This window comes from Elephantulus edwardii, unplaced genomic scaffold (genome assembly GCF_000299155.1).
Source record: "Elephantulus edwardii isolate Elephantulus edwardi_28Jun2011 unplaced genomic scaffold, EleEdw1.0 scaffold00158, whole genome shotgun sequence".
Classification (NCBI taxonomy): Eukaryota; Metazoa; Chordata; class Mammalia; order Macroscelidea; family Macroscelididae; genus Elephantulus; species Elephantulus edwardii.
This window is the reverse complement of record NW_006399908.1, coordinates 4,639,286-4,659,402: the sequence shown is the minus strand read 5'-3', so window position 1 is coordinate 4,659,402 and position 20,117 is coordinate 4,639,286. Positions and strand designations below refer to the sequence as shown.

The 20,117-nt window shown below is 37.9% G+C and overlaps 1 pseudogene across 1 annotated transcript; it reads left to right on the top strand.

Annotated features, from left to right (window-relative positions):
• Positions 1–4,452: 4,452 nt before the first annotated feature.
• Positions 4,453–7,624, top strand: LOC102875448 (annotated as a pseudogene). Its single transcript, XR_438948.1, has one exon. The product of XR_438948.1 is annotated as a methyl-CpG-binding domain protein 5-like (transcript).
• The last annotated feature ends 12,493 nt before the right edge of the window (positions 7,625–20,117 follow it).

The following is a 20,117-nucleotide window of genomic DNA, read 5'->3' as shown; positions in this document are numbered from 1 at the left end:
TGGAGAGGGACATCGTGCTTGGGAGGGTGGAGGGATAGTGCAGGAGGGGAAGACCCTCTATGAGATGGATTGTTTCGGTGACTGGGGTAATCAGGATGGGTGTGTCAGAGGCAGTGCGGTTGGCGCAGGATAGAGCAGGGTTTAGAGCTGTTGTGCATAGGGTAGCTATGAGTCGGAAACGGCTCGATGGCACATAACAACAACATATTAAAAAAAATCACACCTGCATGGAAATAAAACACTGCTTTTAAGCCAATGTAGATTCACAGCAAGTTTATAACTCAGAATAGAATGTCTCAATCTTAAATCTTTATAGGAGCAAAAGGAATCATCTTTCTCCCAAGGAAGGGCTGGTGGGTTAGCAGCAAAATCCTTTAACCACTACACCACCAGGGCTTATGCTAGGTCATAATGTTGTTGTTATTGTGTTCCAATGAGTTAGAATTGACACATAGCTGACCCTCCAGAGGCATTTAATTGCATGGAAGGAGATTGCCCATATTTATTCCACAGAACAGTTGGTGATTCGAACAGTGTACCTTCAGGATTGCTAGGCCACTAAGAAGCACAGTGACTCCCAAAACACAAATTGGCTACCATGTCAAAGAAATATTAGTTAATTGGAAGTCAAGTCCTAAAGATCTGGACAAATGTACAAGGTTGAAATAAGTTAGCACTATTAACTACTTCAATCATAAAACAAGCTTCTCTTGCTTTGACTTATTGCTCAATAAGCAATATCTCAATTTTAATTTGATTTTCCATGTAGTTTTCCTGTAACTGTATTGGTTTTGATTTCCATGATACTTGTAAGTTCTTATTTTAAGCTAATGCCTATATAGCCTAATAAGTAGATTTATTTTCTTGTGAATTTAGCAGCAAGAGTCCCCTAGAGAGTTTAGTAACTAACTAATGAACTTTTGGATATGCACTGATTAACCACCGAACTCAGAAGACTTCGCACAATTAAGACTACAGTGTACAAAGAAGTCACCCTGAACCACACTATCAGTGAACACAATTTCCTCACTGTGAGTCATAAAATATGGCAAATAAATATTCAATTAATAACTCATTAGCAGTAAGAGTGGTTATACTATCAGTGGGTATGTTTTTCTCAACATTGCTTATAGAACTATGCTGTAGTGTTCTAACAAAAATAAGTGAATACTTTTTTTTGAATGCCCAAAAATAATCAATTCTGCTATTATTGCCTTAATAAATACACAAACCCCAAACCAAAGAACAACAACAAAAAGTATTTACTTCTGTGGGATTGATTCCAACTCACAGCAACCCAAATGGTTTTCTCTAGGTTATTAATTTTTAGGAAGGAGATTGATTGTCCATCTTTCTTTTGCAGAGCTGCTGGTGGATTCAAACAGTCAACCTTTGGACTAGTAGCCCAACAAAACATTCACTATGCCACCAAGGGTCCTCAATGAATGCATACAAACCCAAGACCTTTGTTGTTGAAATAGGTCCTACTCATAACAGTCCTCTGTTGAGTTTCTGAGGCTATAAATGTTTACAGGAGGAGACTCTCCGTCTCTCTCCTCCATCTAGATCCTGGTAGATTTAAAACATCAATCTTATGGCTAGCAACCTGATTTAACAATGTCACCATAATTGATTAATTATTTGTTCTTTTTATACATATTCATCGAGCGTGATTTTCTTTTTCCACTTTTCATTGCATGATTTCTGCTTGGTTATTGGCCATGTCATAATTATAAGTTTTCCAATTTTGTTGCAAAAAAAATAAAAATTTAGCAAAAATTAGGATACTATTTAGATAATATACCCTTTCTGGTAATGTTGCTGTTGTTGTTGAGTACCATACACACAGAACTGACCAATAGCTGGTAGCTTCCAACTGCGTGCCCTTGTGAGGTAATGAAGCTTTTTGCTATGAAGGAATCAGAGCTCCCTCGTTACTGGTAGTATATATATATTTTTTTATTTATTTATATATATTTATATATATATATATATATTTTATTCAGTCCTAAAGAAATATATATAATCTTTTGACCTAGAATTTATGATTTTTGTATACATATAGTTCCAAAGCTGAGTATCCAAACCAAGACAGACGAGGAAGAAAGATTGGCCATCCACTTCTGAAGTAACAGGCCTTTGAAAACCCTACAGACAATAGGGCAAAACGCTTAGAGTAGATGAGCAGATATGACACCTGAGGCTGAGCCCTCATATTGGGAAACATGACTAAGTAACTACACAGTAACTAGTGTAATGGGGTAAGTGTGTTGGAGACAGTGAGATTGGCATAGGATAGAGCAGAGTAGAGAGCTGTTGTACATGGGTCGCTATGAGTCATAGGTGACTCAATAGCACATAATGACAACAACAATATATATGGGAAATATGCATATATTTAATTTTCCAAGTAAACCAGATTCTAAGTCAAAAGAATCTATTTCATCAGGCTTAAATTAATTATTTAAAATAAAGTTCTGTCTTTTGGTTCCAAATCATCAAATAGGAAAGCATCAAAATTAAATCAAAGGAAATATCAGTATCATTAATGGTGCAATAATCCCATCTAGCAATTGCTGGCACTTCTGTTTTAAACCAGGAAATTTTAATTTGATGCTTCACTAAGTATTTTGAATAATTTAAAATATTTGCCAACCTCATTTTTCTGAAGTTAATTTGTTAAATACTCTAAATATTTTTCCCACTAACTAAAGCATACTTACAGAAAGAAAGGGTTTAAGTTACAATAAGAAGGGAGCAATTCATTAGTATGTCTATTAGCACTCTTGTACTGCATCCCTATTTTTGGATTTGTTTATCTTAACTTCTTAGCACAAATGAGGTCCTTGCTATTAGCAAAAATGAACTAATATAGCATCAATTATTATACTGTCCAACTTCTAAAATGTTAGACGAGACATTTCTTGATATGTTCAAGATGTATACTTTTTAATGTTAATGTTTAAATCAATTAAAAGAGAAACAAACAAATATTGTTGTGTAGGTACAAGAAACCTTGAAGAAAATCAAAGCACAATTTTCTAAAAGTTCTAACTCATTACCTCTCTTCCAAAGTTTAAAATTGGCACAAATCAGGGAATATAATAGACAGCATGATATTAAATAATTATAGGACACAATTTAAATTGTTAAATTATCACCATAACTATTTATGGTATCACAGTAAGCAAAAAAAGCACAGAGTTTCTTTCTGGTTATTTCTAATACCTCTCATGTTTCAAAATACTTCTGTGCTTCATAGGGTGTCAATTGCGTATTTTTCACAAGCATATTACGAAGACTTTCTGTGAAAACCTCTGTGGATAGACTTAATATACAACTTAATATACAGCAACTGAGCGTCTTTAATATTATATCACACAAAAATATAAAAGTTTTCTTGTTTGGCCAATATGTGATATTTAACTCTAAACATAGACAAACTTTGTAAATAAACCAGTATAAAATTTTAAGAAAAATTCAATAAAATAGTTTCTCTGAAAAAAAAAAATTTCAAAAGTGTTCAGTTTTAATTGTAGTAGTAATGAACTTTGCATGATAAAAAGGCAGGAAATGGAAAAGTTCTAAAATGTGAACTATGCATTAATAATCCCCTTGATATTGCCCCCACTTAGTCACTGAATAAATTGAGTGCATTTAAAAAAAAAAAGCAAAACAAAACAAGAAGAAATGACAGAACAAATTAGCTTTCCTCCTTCTCATGGAGGTAGCATTCATGAAGTTTGTGTGGATAGTGGATTGTGTGGATGTGAACCCTAATGGCTTTAGTCCTGATAAGAATAAACCTTGAGAAAAGTTTCTATGACAGTACCAAAATGCTGCTTAAAGGTAATACCTAGTGGATGAAATTTTTTCCTACCTGTAAAGGAGATCAAAATATTGAACATTTTAACTTTTAGAACTTTAAGGAAGCACTTTTCAGCTTCACTGCAACTGATAGTCTCCAACACCCACCAGTCTGGGGAAAAAATCAGCCTGCATACCTACAGTAACAGGTCGGAAACCCAAGCGCCTACAGAGGGCAGGCTGGTGGGAATGAAGCAGGAAGCCACTGCAGTGCACTGGAGAGCCAAGTCCTTTCTGGAGGAGCAACTCCTGCTCCACTCCAGATAATTGTGGCAAGGTAGGAATGTTGACCTAGTGTTCCCACATTATCCAGTTTTTCAGGCTACATTATTGGAAGTTGAAGACATGAAAACATCTGATGAACCAATCTGCACCACCTTGGACTCAGATTGGAAGATAAAGAAAAAGTTTAAAGAATGTGGCCAATAAAGGCGGGTAGTACCTGGAAATATTAACCGACTCCCACTGTAAAAATGAGACTGATTTCTAAACAATAGAGGTTATTTTAGGCCACCATCGAAGTCCAAGACAAAATGTTGAAATAAAAACTCAACACTCCTCCTCGTCCCCATTTCAAGCAGAGTCCCAAGCAGACACAGAAAATGAATGGAGGCAAGGAGTGTGACGTAGGGGACAAGGATGGAGGTCTTCCAGCTATACAAGTTCCTGTGGGTTGGCAGCGTCGAGTGGATCAAAATGGAGTGCTTTATGTCAGTCCCAGTGGGTCTTTGTTATCTTGCTTGGAGCAGGTTAAAACATACCTGCTTACTGACGGAACATGCAAGTGTGGCTTGGAATGTCCTCTTATCCTTCCCAAGGTGTTTAATTTTGATCCTGGTGCTGCTGTAAAACAAAGAACTGCAGAAGATGTTAAGGCAGATGAAGATGTCACTAAGCTATGCATACATAAGAGAAAGATCATTGCAGTGGCCACACTTCATAAAAGCATGGAAGCCCCACATCCTTCTCTGGTGCTCACCAGTCCTGGAGGAGGAACAAATGCAACTCCAGTAGTACCTTCTCGGGCAGCAACTCCAAGATTAGTAAGAAATAAGTCACATGAAGGAATTACAAATTCTGTAATGCCTGAATGTAAGCATCCTTTCAAGTTAATGATTGGATCATCAAACGCCATGGGAAGATTATATGTACAAGAACTGCCTGGGAGCCAGCAACAAGAACTTCACCCCGTCTACCCCCGGCAGAGATTGGGCAGCAGTGAACATGGACAGAAATCTCCATTCCGGGGCAACCATGGCGGCCTGTCCAGTCCAGCATCATCAGGATCCCAGATATATGGAGATGGCTCTATCTCTCCAAGGACTGACCTACTTGGAAGCCCTGATGTTTTCACAAGAAATAATCCCGGGTTTCATGGCGCTCCCAATTCTAGCCCTATTCACCTGAATAGGACTCCACTTTCTCCACCTTCAGTAATGCTACATGGTTCTCCTATACAGTCATCCTGTGCAATGGCTGGAAGGACTAATATACCTCTTTCCCCAACCTTGACTACAAAGAGTCCAGTAATGAAAAAACCAATGTGTAATTTTTCAACTAATATGGAAATACCACGAGCAATGTTCCACCACAAACTACCCCAAGGCCCACCACTCCCTCCTCCACCTTCATGTGCTCTTCAGAAAAAGCCATTAACATCTGAGAAAGGTCCACTTGGCATTCTTGACCCTATTCCTAGTAAACCAGTGAATCAGAACCCTGTTATCATTAATCCAACCAATTTCCATTCAAATGTCCACTCTCAGGTACCTGTGATGAATGTAAGCATGCCTCCTGCTGTTGTTCCTTTGCCAAGTAATCTCCCCTTGCCAACTGTAAAACCTGGTCACATGAATCACGGGAGTCATGTACAAAGAGTTCAGCATTCAGCTTCAACCTCCCTGTCCCCTTCTCCAGTGACATCCCCAGTGCACATGATGGGGGCTGGAATCGGAAGGATTGAGGCATCCCTCACGTTCATCTTCCACGTCATCAGATCATGGAAATTTCATGATGCCACCTGTAGGACCCCAAGCCACTTGTAGTGGTATTAAGGTTCCACCCAGGTCACCAAGGTCAACAATAGGGTCCCCAAGACCATCAATGTCATCAAGCCCTTCTACCAAGTCCGATGGATATCATCAGTACAAGGATATCCCAAATTCATTGATTGCTGGAATGAGTAATGTACTAAATACCCCAAGCAGTGCAGCTTTTCCTACTGCATCTGCCGGAAGTGGTTCTGTAAAGAGTCAGCCTGGTTTGCTGGGAATGCCTTTAAATCAGATCTTGAACCAGCACAATGCTGCCTCCTTTCCAGCAAGTAGTTTACTCTCAGCAGCAGCCAAAGCACAGCTAGCAAATCAAAACAAACTTGCTGGTAACAACAGTAGCAGCAGTAGCAATTCTGGAACTGTTGCCGGCGGTGGCAACACTGACGGACATAGCACTTTAAACACCATGTTCCCTCCTACTGCCAACATGCTTCTCCCAACAGGTGAAGGGCAAAGTGGCCGAGCAGCACTAAGAGATAAGCTGATGTCTCAGCAAAAAGACTCGATGCGGAAAAGAAAACAGCCACCTACCACAGTGTTGAGCTTGCTCAGACAGTCTCAAGTGGATAGTTCTACAGTTCCTAAACCCGGACCTGACTTGCTAAGGAAGCAGAGTCCAGGTTCCTTTCCCATCAATTCAATGTCTCAGTTACTTCACTTGAGTAGCAATAGTTCCCCAGCTTGTGGGGGCTCAAATACTGCTTTGCCTTGCTCTGCTAACCAGCTGCATTTTACCGATCTCAATATGAACTCCAGTGTTCTTCAGAATTCACTGACACAGAACATACCTTTAGGAGGGGAAGCCGTGCACTGCCACAATGCAAACACTAACTTTGTTCACAGTAACAGTCCAGTCCCAAACCACCATCTTGCAGGTTTAATAAATCAGATTCAGGCTAGCGGGAACTGTGGGATGCTCAGTCAGTCGGGCATGGCTTTAGGAAATTCATTACATCCCAATCCACCTCAGTCAAGAATTTCAACGTCCTCCACTCCAGTGATACCAAACAACATTGTTAGCAGCTATAATCAAACAAGTTCTGAAGCAGGTATGGTTTTATTAGAGAAAAGTACCCAAAGGTACTAAACTTTTCTACGTTGTTTTTTTTTTTTAATTTGTACCAAAATATTTATTATGATAAGAGATGATTCTGTCCCCATTGTGAAAATCTCATTTCTTTAGTATTTATAATTTTATTTACAGAACGCTAAATGTTTGTCTATTAGAAAGAATGACAGCGGAGGGTATTCCATGTGTTTTCCGTTATTTGTTGTCAATCTGTGTCATTTTGAGTATTGTTTGGCTTTCAGTTGTTCATATAATCATTGGACTTTTAAACTGCAGAAGAAGCCATAGAAGGCAGGGATGCCTGATTTATGAGATGCGTACATGGTCTATGGCAACATGAGAGCCGTTTCCTTAGGTCTTGTGTGTATTCATGTAGGTAAAGCTCCACTTGGAAAACTCAAAAAAGGCAAAACTAATCAGATATTTTCTTTTCTTGCTGCTGGCCAGAAATAGGTAAATGGACAGGAAAAGGGTAACTAGAAGCTGTATGACTTAGAAAGCCATCTTCTAATGTTTTTTTAATCCTAGTTTGCTATTTTCTTACAATTTGTTTGAGAACATTCAAGAATGGATATTGGCTATTCCCTTTATAAAAATAATAATAATTTATGTTTTCTAATAAAAAAGGCTTGAAAACATGAAAAAAAAAAGAACTTTAAGGAAGCAGAGTATAAAGTGATAGATCTGGCTTTTATCAAAACAAAACTAAAAAAAATAATCAACAACGCACCAGACAAAGAATATTTTTCAAAAGGTGCAGACAATATCCTTCCCCATATCTCAGAGTTTTCTTGTTGTTGAGATGTAACCCAAACGGAAGGATGTAGACTTGATCTCAACCTCGGAAAGCAAAAATCGTCACCATTAAACTAATTGGCAACATCGTGATATTTGGAGGAAAGGCTGAAGTTGTCAACAATTGCATTTTACTAGGATCCAATCAACCCCTATGATAGAAGCAGTCGAGAAATCAAAAGTTGCCTTGCATCCAAAGTTCTATCTAATGAGCAAGGATGACCGTTTAAAGACTAATGTGCACCTGATCCAAGTTATGGTATTTTCAACTGCTCCCTATGCCTCTAAAAATTGAACAATGAACAAAGAAGTTTGAAGAAAAATAGATGCCTTTGGACAGTGGTGCTGTAGAAGGATATTGCATATCCCATAGACTACTACATAAACAACAAATAAATTTGTCACGAAGGAAATGTTCTATCCAGGATGCTCCTTAGAGACTTCTTCTCACTTACTTTGAATGTATTTTTCAAAGGAAAAATAGTCTTTGGAGAGACCCATGAAGCTTGGAAAGTTAGAGGACCAGAAAAAGATAGGCAGATGCTTAACACGATGAATTGATGTGAACTTCAGTATGACAGAAATAGATTTGAGCATGATAAATATTATGAGGGTGGTGTAAGGTGGGAAAAGTCCCAGATCTATTATTCGTGAGGTTCCTTTGAGCCTTTGTTGACTGGATGGCACCTGACAACAATATATCACAGAGATTTCAACTTGTTGACTGCAAAATACTTCTTTGGAAAAATGTGTCCTATTGCTTCGTGCAGTCCAGTTTATCCATAACTCTAAAAATACTGCCAGCCTGCCAGAGCTGCCTTAAAGTGGCATTTTCGTCATCTGATCCAACACTCAGACTATTTGACCATCCCAAGGGATGGCAGGGCTGCCCGGGGCTGTGTTCTCGCCGTGTTTCTACAGTCCAAAACACATTTGCTGTTCTGAAAATCTCATTTCTCTCTCCTGACCACAAATCATGTAAAACTTCTAAGTCATATTAGCTACAATCACTGTTTAAGCCTAGTGAGGGGGGAATCCCCTTTGATGTGCGTTAGGGAATAAAGAAACACATAAAACTTTGAAATTGCCCATCGTCCATCAGTGTTAATAGTGCTTTAATAATCAAACCACACTGAGTCATCAAAGTCGACAAGAAACTATTTACTGCAGAGCTGTAAATTCCCAGTGTAGTCATTATGTGCAAATGTACCTGGAAGCTGCTGTTTCACTTAGTTTATGATCATGTGCCAATAACAAAATTAACTGTGATGGTTACAATAAGCTGCTTTCAGAGATGAAAGACCTTACAAAGAAAGTTTCTGCTATCGCTTATGGAGTAGACTTCCATTGAACACGTAAACAATAGAGAACACACAAAAGCCAGAATCTTTTAGTCTGTCTGGTTTTGTTCAGGGAAGTAGTTGTAAGGGAAAGAAGGTAAACCAAATACTTCTCAGTGAACCAAAGAAACAAATCTGGGTTTTTTTATGTTAGCATATCTCAAAATAAAGTAAATGGCACCACGTATAGACAAGTATTTCTCCTTCAGATGAAGGAATTGTCTCAATTTCTGTGTGAATTGGGAAGAGATGACACATAAAAATATAAATCCCGGGGCAGAAAGAGGTAATGTGGCCTCCATATTTACACAGTTATCTCACTTCGGGTCAGATCCTCTTAAGATTTGTTTATAGAAATTGGTTAGTATAAAGACCTAACCATGTGATACTACCAGTGATAGTCTGCCTATGATAAAAGTGAAGGTGGCACAATTTATTCGGCATAAATAAACTCAATAGATTCTGGACTTAATAGAATTAAACTCAGCACCTTGAGTTGACTCCACCTCGCGGTTACCTGTAAGGTTATAAGCCTACATCTTTCCAGAAACAGAGTGTCATATCTTTCTCTCACAGAACGGCTGGTGGTTTTAAACCTCTAACCTTTTGGTCCGATGTCAAGTCTTTAAATACTTTGGTACTTGGAACGTAGCACAAAGTCTAAAATATTACTGGGGATTTTCAGTTGTTAATTTGAAGTTTTCTTGTATTTTTCTTTAAAAGTTTATTTCTTCACACGAAGTAGATGAAGGAATTGATGGAATAGTATTTGACAATTTCAACAAACGGATGCTGCCCTGGATGAGCTCACCAGGCTGCACCAAGAAATCTAGAGGACAACTACCTGGCCGACTGACTGGAAGAGATCCATATTCATTCCCATTCTAAAAAATGGTGACCCCACAGAATGTGGAAATTATCCAGTAATATCACTGACATCAGACACTAGCAAAATCTTATTTTAACAAATTGTGGCTAATCTTGAGTAAAATGAGAATCCCAGAGTTCTTGATTGTTCTTATGTGAAACCTATATTTAGACCAGGAAACAGTCCTCAGAACAGAGCAAAGAATAGTTCAAAGTCAGGAAAAGAGTGTCAGAGATGCATCCTGTCTCCATACGTTTTCAATGTATATGCAAAACAGATCATTTGGGAGGCTGAGCTTTATGAGGAACAGTATGGCATCAGAATTGGAGGAAGATTCACAAAAAATTTACATTAGGCAGATGACACAGCCTTGCTTGCTGAAACTGAAGAGGACCTAAAGCACTTGCTGCAGAAGGTCAAGGATTGTAGTCTTCAATATGGATTGAAGCTAAACATCAAAAAGATGCAGATTCTTGCCACTGGGCTAACTGGCAGCACTGTGATAGGTGGAGAAGAGATTGAGATTGTTAACAGTTACAGCTTGTTTGGCTCCACAATCAATACTCAGCACCAGCAGTCAGGAAATCGAAAGACAATTTGCAATGGGAAAATCTGTAGTCAGAAACTTCTCCAGAGTACTGAAGAGCAATGATGTCAGTCTGGTGACTAAGATGTGCCTGATCCAGGCCATTGACTTCATAATTAATTGCTGTGCACAGAGAGCTAGACAATGACTAAGGATAACAGAAGAAGAATCAATGCCTTTGAGTTGTGGTGCTAGAGAAGGGTCTTAAACATATCCTGATCACCAAGAAAACAAATAGATCCGTCTCAGAGAGGATGAAGTCAAGTGTCTCCTTGGAGGCTAGGATTTTGAAGCTCTGTCTCACATGCTTTGAACACATGGACAGGATGTACTAGTCCTTGGAAGAGGACATCATGCTTGGAAGGGTGGAGGACACTGCAGGAGAGGGAGACCCTGGATCAGATGGATTGATACAGTAACTGCAGTAATGGGCATAGGTGTGTTGGAGTCAGTCAGTGAGACTGGCTCAGGACAGGGAAATGTTCAGAGCTGCTGAACATAGAGTCGCTATGGATCTCAACAGGTGACTCGACATCACACATGACAACAATAAGATAATGCAATATTTTGAAATGAAATTAAATATCTGACTTGAGGGATAAACACAAAGGACCTTATATAATCTAAGGCTCCATAATGGAGCAAAGATCTCTATATTCTACTTTTATCTTTGAAAACTTGTTCTTAAGAGCTGTTAAGTCTATTTTGATTCATACTGATCCTATGAAAAAAAAGATGTGAATCTTGCCCATTCTGCTCCATACTCACATGTTCTGCTCTTCTGCAACCCGTTGTTCCAGTAACTATGTCAATCTACATAGTGTAGTCTTCTTATGTCTCTGACCCTTCACCCTTCCAGAATCATGACTTTGTCCAAGGATTTCTTCCACCTGACAATATGTTGAAAGTGTGTGTGACACTTTTTATCAGCCTTTCCTCTAAGGAGCACCTTGGTTGCACTTGCTTAACAGACTTATTTGTTCTTTTTTGCAGTCCATGGGATATTCTGTACTTTTCTAAGATGCTACAACTCAAAGGCATCAATTCTTCTTCTGTCATCTTTATTCACTGTCTACCTTTCAGATGCATAAGAAGGAATTGAAAAGAACATGACTTGCATCCAGCAGACCTCATTCTTATTTAACTGCTCTTTAGCATTCTCAAATGGTCTTTTGCTCTTCTGATTGCAACACTTCTTTTAATTTCTGTACTGTTGTTATCATAGGTATTGATTGTGGAACCAAACAAAATATAGTCTTAGCAACTTTAATCTTTTCTCTGCCTGTCTTGATGTTGTCTATTGGTCCAACGGTAAGGATTTTGGTTGGCTTGTTGTTGAGATGTAATCCATTTTGAAGGCTGTGGTATTACACTTTGTTGATGAATCTCCCTCCAGTCGTAATGCCATATTTCTTCTTTATGCAGTTCAGCTTCGCATATTATTTGCTCAGCATACATATTGAATAAGAATGGAGAAAGAATAAAACTCAGACACATGCTTTTCCTTATTTTAAAATAGGCATTGTCCCTTTGTTTTGTCAGAGACATACAGCTTTTGCACAAGAACTATTAAGTGCTCTAGGATTCCCATTCTCTTGAATATTATTCTTGATCTGCTATAATCCACACAGGCAAACATCTTTGCATTGTGAATAAAGCAAATATAAACACCTTTCTGAGTATTTTTGGCTTTCAGCCAAGATCCATTTGCGAGGAACAATGCTCTCTCATTTCACAGACTCTTCTGAATCCAGCTTGAATATTAGAAGTTCCTTGTCAATGTAAAAGTCCAATCATTTGAAATAATGTTCAGTAAGATTTTACTTTCATGTGATATCAATGATATTATCTGATAATTTCCACATTCTGCTAGATCACCTTTTAAAGGAAAGGAAACACAACTAAATAACTCCCAGTCATTTTTCCAGATAGTTGTCTTCCAAAATTCTTTGAAGAAATGTTAAATACTGGTAGTGGAGGCCCAAATTGAAGCTGAAGAACACAAAACCAAATTCACAAGAATAAAAATACAATTTTTAGTCTATCCCATTTTCATTTATAAGTCCTCTCAAGAGTAGATTTGATGTATTAAACACTAATGATTGAAGTCTAGATGTATTGTGGATGATATCCAGGATATCATCTATCCTAAAAGAAAAAGATCATTACAATGACAGAGGAGGAATAAAAGTTTAAAATGGGTGTCAGAAGAGGTTCTTGAAACTGCACCAGAACAAATAGGGTAAAACAAAGAAATGGAATGGAATGAAGAAAGAAATGATGAAATACTGAGGATAAACAGAAAACTTTAAAGAACAGTTTGAGAAGAACAAGTAAAGGTGCAAAGAGCTGGAATTAGGAAATAATAATGCAAGAATATGATCAGCATTTCTTAAGCTGAAAGAACTGAACCAAAAACTCAAGCATTATGTGGATTCCAACAGTTCTATGGGCACATTCTTCAATGGCACAGGAAGCATCCAAAGAAGATGTAAGGAACATCCAAAGCCACTGTACCAAAAACAATTGGTCAACACTGAGACACTTAAGGAAGCAGCATTTGATCAAAACCTAATGATAATGAAGGAAGAAGCTACACTTAAGGTCCACGGAATTGGTAGAGCATAAATAGACATGCTTCGATGAATAGACGCAGAACTTGACAGTTTCACATGTCTGAAAAGAAAGTGAAAGTTCTAGGATGAAAAAAATAAGGGGGAAAAACATGTGAAGTACACTGAAACTGAAATTGAGAATAACATTGATAAAACTAGCAAGTAAATAAAGTTCCCTGTTGGTAAAGAAAAAAAAAATTGATCCATGACTTTCTGGCTAGTACACACCCCTTCCTTGTTCATGGACTGGTGCTTCCCTGATTTATAAACAAGCTAAGTTCCAAAGCTCATTTATCTTTTGGGAACAATGCTACAAATGGTTAGATTTCTCGGCTATCACACAAAGTATGTTAAACCAAGTGTCCAAATTATTGCAGCTTTTGGATTTTAAAATAGATTTGCATATACTTCAATAATAAAATGAAACCAAACCAAAAGAGAAATGTTTCACATTAATTTAAAAATAAGTCTACCTTCAGTGCCAGTGTTAGCAGACATTTAATGAGAAAAAGAGAAGGAAATGACAAGGAGACATCACTGAAGAATCTAAAATTACTTTCTCTGAGTTACAGAAGTTCAGAATAATGGCATTACTACTTTGTCTCTATAATATTACTCTACACAATATAATTAACTAATTCACCTGCTGGGAGCTCTGGTGGCCCACTCCACGGGGAGATGCACTGCTAACACAATCCTTGTGCCTCCTGGCAGTTCAAGTCCATCAATGGTTACTTAGGAGAACAATGGACAATCTCTGCCCAAGTAATTTACAGCCGCAGAAATCTATTGAATGAAAAATCAACTTCAAGCTGGTTCTGAAGCAAAGACAATGAATTTTTGTGTCGTCTTCCTACAGTAACACAATTGTATTCTAAATATCTTTAATGATTGTGTTCTAAATATCTTTAACATGTTAGTGTGGTAGCCTGGTTTAGCTCCAGACTGCTATTCAAGGATTAGCAGTTCAAACCCATCAGTCTCTGAGGAAAAAGTTGTGGCTGTCTCATTTCTTAAACATTACAGCTTTCAGGACCTAATGGGGTAATTCTGTTCTATTCCACAAGATTGCTATGAGTCAGAATCAAGACTTCAGTTATTTTGACATTTTCAGTTGTGTGTGTGTGTGTGTGTGTGTGTGTGTGTGTTAAAGCAAGAGACAGAGTGAGAGTGGGGACTAAGTGAAAAAGTGAAAGAGTGGAATCTCAGTTAGTAAATTGAGTAATATAAAGAGAAAGAAACCTGAAAATGAAAATTAAAATCAAATAAAGAAGTAAATGTTGTTGTTGTTGTTGTGTACCATCGAGCTGGAACCAACCCACAGCTGACCCTTCGGCAGGTTTTCAGGGGCGGTTAATAGCACCAGCGGAAGTTGCCCATCTTTCTCCTGTGGACCAGCTGGTGGCCTCGAGCTGCGTGTCATCTGGGTTGCAGCACAACGTCTTGCCACTAGACCACCAGAGGTCCCTTAATAAACAAATGTAAACTGGATTAAACCAGGCTGCTCCTTGGAGGCAACGATTCTGGGGCTTCGTCTGACATACTTTGGACATGTTGTAAGGAGAAACAGGTCTTTAGAGAGGGACATCATGCTGGGTAGAGTAGAGGGACAGCGCAGGAGGGGAAGACCCTCTATGAGATGGATTGACTGGGGTAATCGGGATGGGTGTGTCAGAGGCAGTGTGATTGGCACAGGATCGAGCAGGGTTTAGGGTTGTTGTGCATAGGGTCACTATGAGTCGCAAACGACTCGACAGCACATAACGACAACAAACTGCAAAGTAATTTTCTTGAAGTCCTAGGGAAGAAAATAAAAGGATGAAAGAACACAATGGGGTAAAAGTTGAATATAAACATGCTGTTGTTGTTATATGCCATCAAATCGCTTGCGACTCATAGTGACCCTATGTACAAGAGCTCCATCCTGTGCCAGCCTTATTGACTCTGACACACCTACTCCCACTATCCCAATCACTGAATCCATCCATCTTATCAAGGAACTTCCTCTCTTGCACTGTCCCTCCATCCTCCCAAACATGATGTTCCTCTCCAAGGACTGGTCCCTCCTTGCAACATGTCCAGAGTATGTCAGATGAAGCTTCAGAGTCCTTACCTCCAACAAGCAGCCCGGTTTTACCCTCTCCAGGATGAACCGCTTTATTCTCCCAGCAGTACATGATATATTCAATACTCTTCTCCAGCACCACAGCCCAAAGGCATCAATTCTTCTTCTACCATCCCTAGTCATTGTCCAACTCTCTGATGCATAGTAGCATGCAATTGCGAAGACTATGGCCTGGATCAGGCACACCTTGGTCTCCAGCCTGGCATCGTTGCTCTTCAGTACTCTAGAGAGGTCTCTCACAGCTTACTTTCCCAATGCAATTCATCTCTTGATTTCCTGGCTGCTTGTACCAATAGTGTTGATTGCGGAGCCAAGCAAACTGCAACTGTCAGTCTCAATCTCTTCATCATCCATCATGATGCTGTCAATTAGCCCAGTGGTGAGAATCTTTGTTTACTTGATGTTGAGCTTCAATCCATATTGAAGGCTACAGTACTTGACCTTCTGCAGTAAGCACTTAAGGTCCTTCTCAGTTTCAGCAAGCAGGGTTCTGTCTTCTGCATAACTCAGGTTGTTGATGAATCTTCCTCTTATCCTGATACCACATTCCTCCTCATAGAAGCCCAGCTTCCCAGATGATCTTTTCTGCATATAGACTGGAAAGGTATGGAGACAGAATACATCCTTGGACGGCATCCTTCCTGATTTTCCAGCTGTCTCCTTGCTCTATTCTGATGACTGCCTCTTGGTTCAAGTATAGGTTTTGCATAAGCACAATCAAGCTGGTCCCTAAGTGAAAGTTAAATAAATAAAGTTCAGCTATTCTAGTTGTACCCATTTTTGTTCCATTTATTAACTCATTTAGAAGCCAGTCTATGTCAATGACAAAAATACAGGAAAAAAAGAGTGCAAAAATAATACAATAAGGTTTAAAAAATATATTTTACCAAATGCAGTGCAATCTACCACAAAAATTTTGTTGTGCTTTTTCCCTCCATATAAACTGCGTTGTTTGAGGTTTCTTCAAATATTTAAGAAATATTTATTGAACATCTAAGACAAGTTAGACACCGTTCCAGACATGGAAAATGCTTTGGAGGTAGTGGTGGTTTTGTTAGGTGTCATTAAGTCAAGTACGACTGCTAGCAACCAAATGAACAACAGATCTGAACCTAGTCCGATTCTTTGCTATCCTCACACTTCCCCACACAGAGCCCATTGCAACAGTCATTTCGTTAATCCATGTGATTGAGGGTCTTATTCTCTTTTGCTGATCATCTACCTTTATAAGCATGATGCCCCTCTTCTTTCTTTAAAAAAAAATATTTTCTTAATTTTAATGAACATTCACAGAGATTTTGGATTTCCATTCATTCATTGTTGCACTTTTCTCCCTGCCAAACCCTCCCTCCTCTCAGTTCACTCCTGTCTTTGAAAAGTAAAAGAAAAATTCTTTCTTTGGTATACAATCCCCCCGCACCCTTCCCACCACCTCCAGTACATTCCACTATGCAACCTTAATTCTGTACTCTTGTGATAACCATAATACCCTATCTTATATCCCTCTTCTAACAACATGTCCATAGTATGTGAAAGGCAATATGAAAAATGCATTGGGGAACACAAATGACACCTTTTCTCTTTGCTGTTCACCTCTTATTCTAGACTGTTGTCATTCGAATAATGCTGGGGAAGGGATGGGGGGAGGGAGGAAATTGTTGCAACAATGGATGATACTATTATTTATTTTTTTAAAGTGAACTGGGGTAGGGAGGAAAATGTGCAACAATGAATGAATGAAAATCCAACTTTTCTGTAAACTTCTGTTAAAATTACAATAAAAATATTTTTTTTAAAATTACATCTGTTCATGGAAGAATTTTTTTTTCATGAGTCCACAGTCCCGTCTCTTAATAATGAACATTTCAATTCATTTTCAAGTTTCCTGTAAAGGACATTTTTCAAAAGGGTCTTATAATAACATTTCCTTCCTTGGGAATGTAGTTTTGTCAGACAACTTGCTCTTCAAAAGTCCTCTTACAACAATATTTAGTATGAATTTCAAGTACTTTTTTCCCATTAAGTGCACAAAATAATTTTTTCTGAAAAAAATTGAAATATTTCTATAGCCTTGCTTCAAGTTTTCTGTTACATAACGATACTAGACAAAAACATTTTTCTTCTGGAAGTGATTTCACTATTAATTGATTGTGCTATTTATCTTCCTTAAAATCCACAGAGTATTTCAACATTAAACATTAGTGGCATATAAGCTTCCTGACCACAGAATTACATATTCTCACCTCATGAACCAGCTGTCACATTTTCTTGCCACCATTGATAGCACTGGCTGAGTAAATTCCTCTCTTTTGAAATGTTTTTTTCTTATTTGAAAATATTGCATTCATTTTCAAATGAAACAACTGTTTTGTTTGTTTTTTCTTGTGTACTGTTGAATCAGACCTTATTGGCATAGGAGGAGATTGCCCCTCCTTCTCCAGTTGTACATCCTGTGGATTCAAACTGTGAGCCTTCTGGATTACAGCACAGCTTCTTGCCATTAGGTCACCAGAGCTCCCTTCAAACAAAACAACTTAAACTTGGATTTGAGTTTCTGTAGAATTTATTCTCACTCCTATTGAGTCCAGCTAGAGAGTTCTGGTGGACTAGTGCTAAGAAGCTGTGCTGTAATCACAAAGTCATGTGGTTTGAATCTACTAGCTGCTCCTCAGCCTCAGGTGAAGGATGGGCAATATCCCCTCATGCAATTTGTTGTTGTTGTTGCAATTTACTGCCCCTGAAAACCTGCTGGAAGGTCAGCTATGAATCAAATCCAACTCTAAGACACACAACTACAACAAAATTGAGTACAAAAAGCAATCTTCATTCCTGAATTAAAATTTCGCGTCACTTTTGTGTTGATTTGATATACAGTATAATAGAATATATACTGTTTCAGTCATTTTTGGATAATCTTCATCAATATTTTACCTGTATGTGATAATGAAATTACTCAATAATTTTCACATTGTGTTGGATTGTTCTTCTTGGGAATGGGAGCAAATATGGATCTTTTTCAGTCATTAGGCCTGACAGCTGCTTCCAAATTTCCTGTCATAGACAGTTGGGTACATCCAGGGTTTCATTTGTTAGCAGAAATATGTCAACAGTTATCTCATCTCTGGGCCTTAATTTTTGGTAAGTGTTTTCAACACAGCTTGAACTTCTTCCTTTGTTCCATTGGCTCTTGTTCTTATGGTACTTCCTGAAATTTTTAAGGGTTGATTGATTATTTTTGGTATAGTGATTTTGTGTAGTCCTTCCATCCTCTTTTTTAAAAAGTGATTTTCATGCAATTATTAGTTTACATTGTGTTTCAGCCATATGCATTGTATTTTACATAATCTTTCCTTTACAATGTGTTCAATAAAATCATTCTTACACATTGTCTTTTTTATACATTGCCTTTTATATAATTAATTACCATTGATCTAAGTCTAATAACACACCCTCTTTTCAAGTCCTCATTGAATCTTTTTTATTCCTCCACCAGCCCCCACAATCCACCCACTAACCTCTGCTATCCTAGTTATTTCCATCTTTCCTCTTTGTCTGCCCCCTTTTCACTTTTGGACATTTATACACATCTTACTAGTTATCCTATTTTTACAATAATCATCTTATGCTGTTTGTCCTTATGAAACTGAGTCACTTCACTTAGCATAATACTCTCTAGACCTCGTGCTGCATAGTATTCTATCATATATAATAATTTTCCAATCCATTCATTTGTTGATGGACTTTTGGGCTATTCTCATCCTTTTGCTATTGTGAATGATGTTATTATGAATATAGGTGTATATATCTCCATTTGTGTCTCAGCTCTAATTTCCTTGTGGTATATTCCTAGCAGAGCAATAGCTGGGTCATATGGGATGATTATTTCCACAGATGTAGTCAATCTGATTCCTATGCAGTTCTATCAAGTGGGGTCCATGTGGAAAATCACTTTTGTATTTCTTAAAAAAGACATTTGATGACTTTCTCCTTTTCTGATGACAACATGATGTAAAGTTTGGCTTTATACCTGTCTTTCAGGGGAGTCCTTTCCCGCTTTCTTTTTCCCTGTAACTCTTTTGCATTTCATTACTTTAATAAACCTTTTTCACCTGTTTTGCTAAAAGAAAAAAAGACATTTGCTATGAATAAATCATTGAATGTACAAAATCTAATAATTCATCCTCAGCTTCATTTCTGTCACTAATTTCATACTTTCCTATTATAATTTCTTCCTCATTGTTTCCAACTTTTGCATTCTAATCATCACTATTTATTAATGCATCTTGATTTCATGTTTGAACAATTTCATACTGAAATGTTGATAGAAATCTTCAATTTCTTCTTCTTTAACTTTAGTTGTTGTTGCCTATGTTTGAATAACAATCACGTTAACAGGTCTTCCTGTTTTGTATGTGTCTGGGTAATATCATGTCACAAACAACATTGTACTTTAGAATAGACCTGGAGATTGTCCTTGTAACTGTGAATACAACATAAATTTTCTTCAGTTCTTTGTTATTGGCATAGATGATCACATGATTGTCTGATTCACAGTGGTTCCTGCCAGTCTGTTTCTGTCCACTAGTGCATCAAAAGCCAATCTTCAAGCACTGCATTTCTTTTGGGACAACTTCCAGTTCCTACTTTCATGCTTTATACATTCCACATTCCAATTATTAATGGCTGTTTGCTGTTGTTTCTTTTCACAGTTGAGTGACTTCCCAACTGAGTTCTAGCCCTAATTCTATTACTACCTGTGTACCTTTGTTGTTTATAGGGCTTTAATATGTCTTAATCT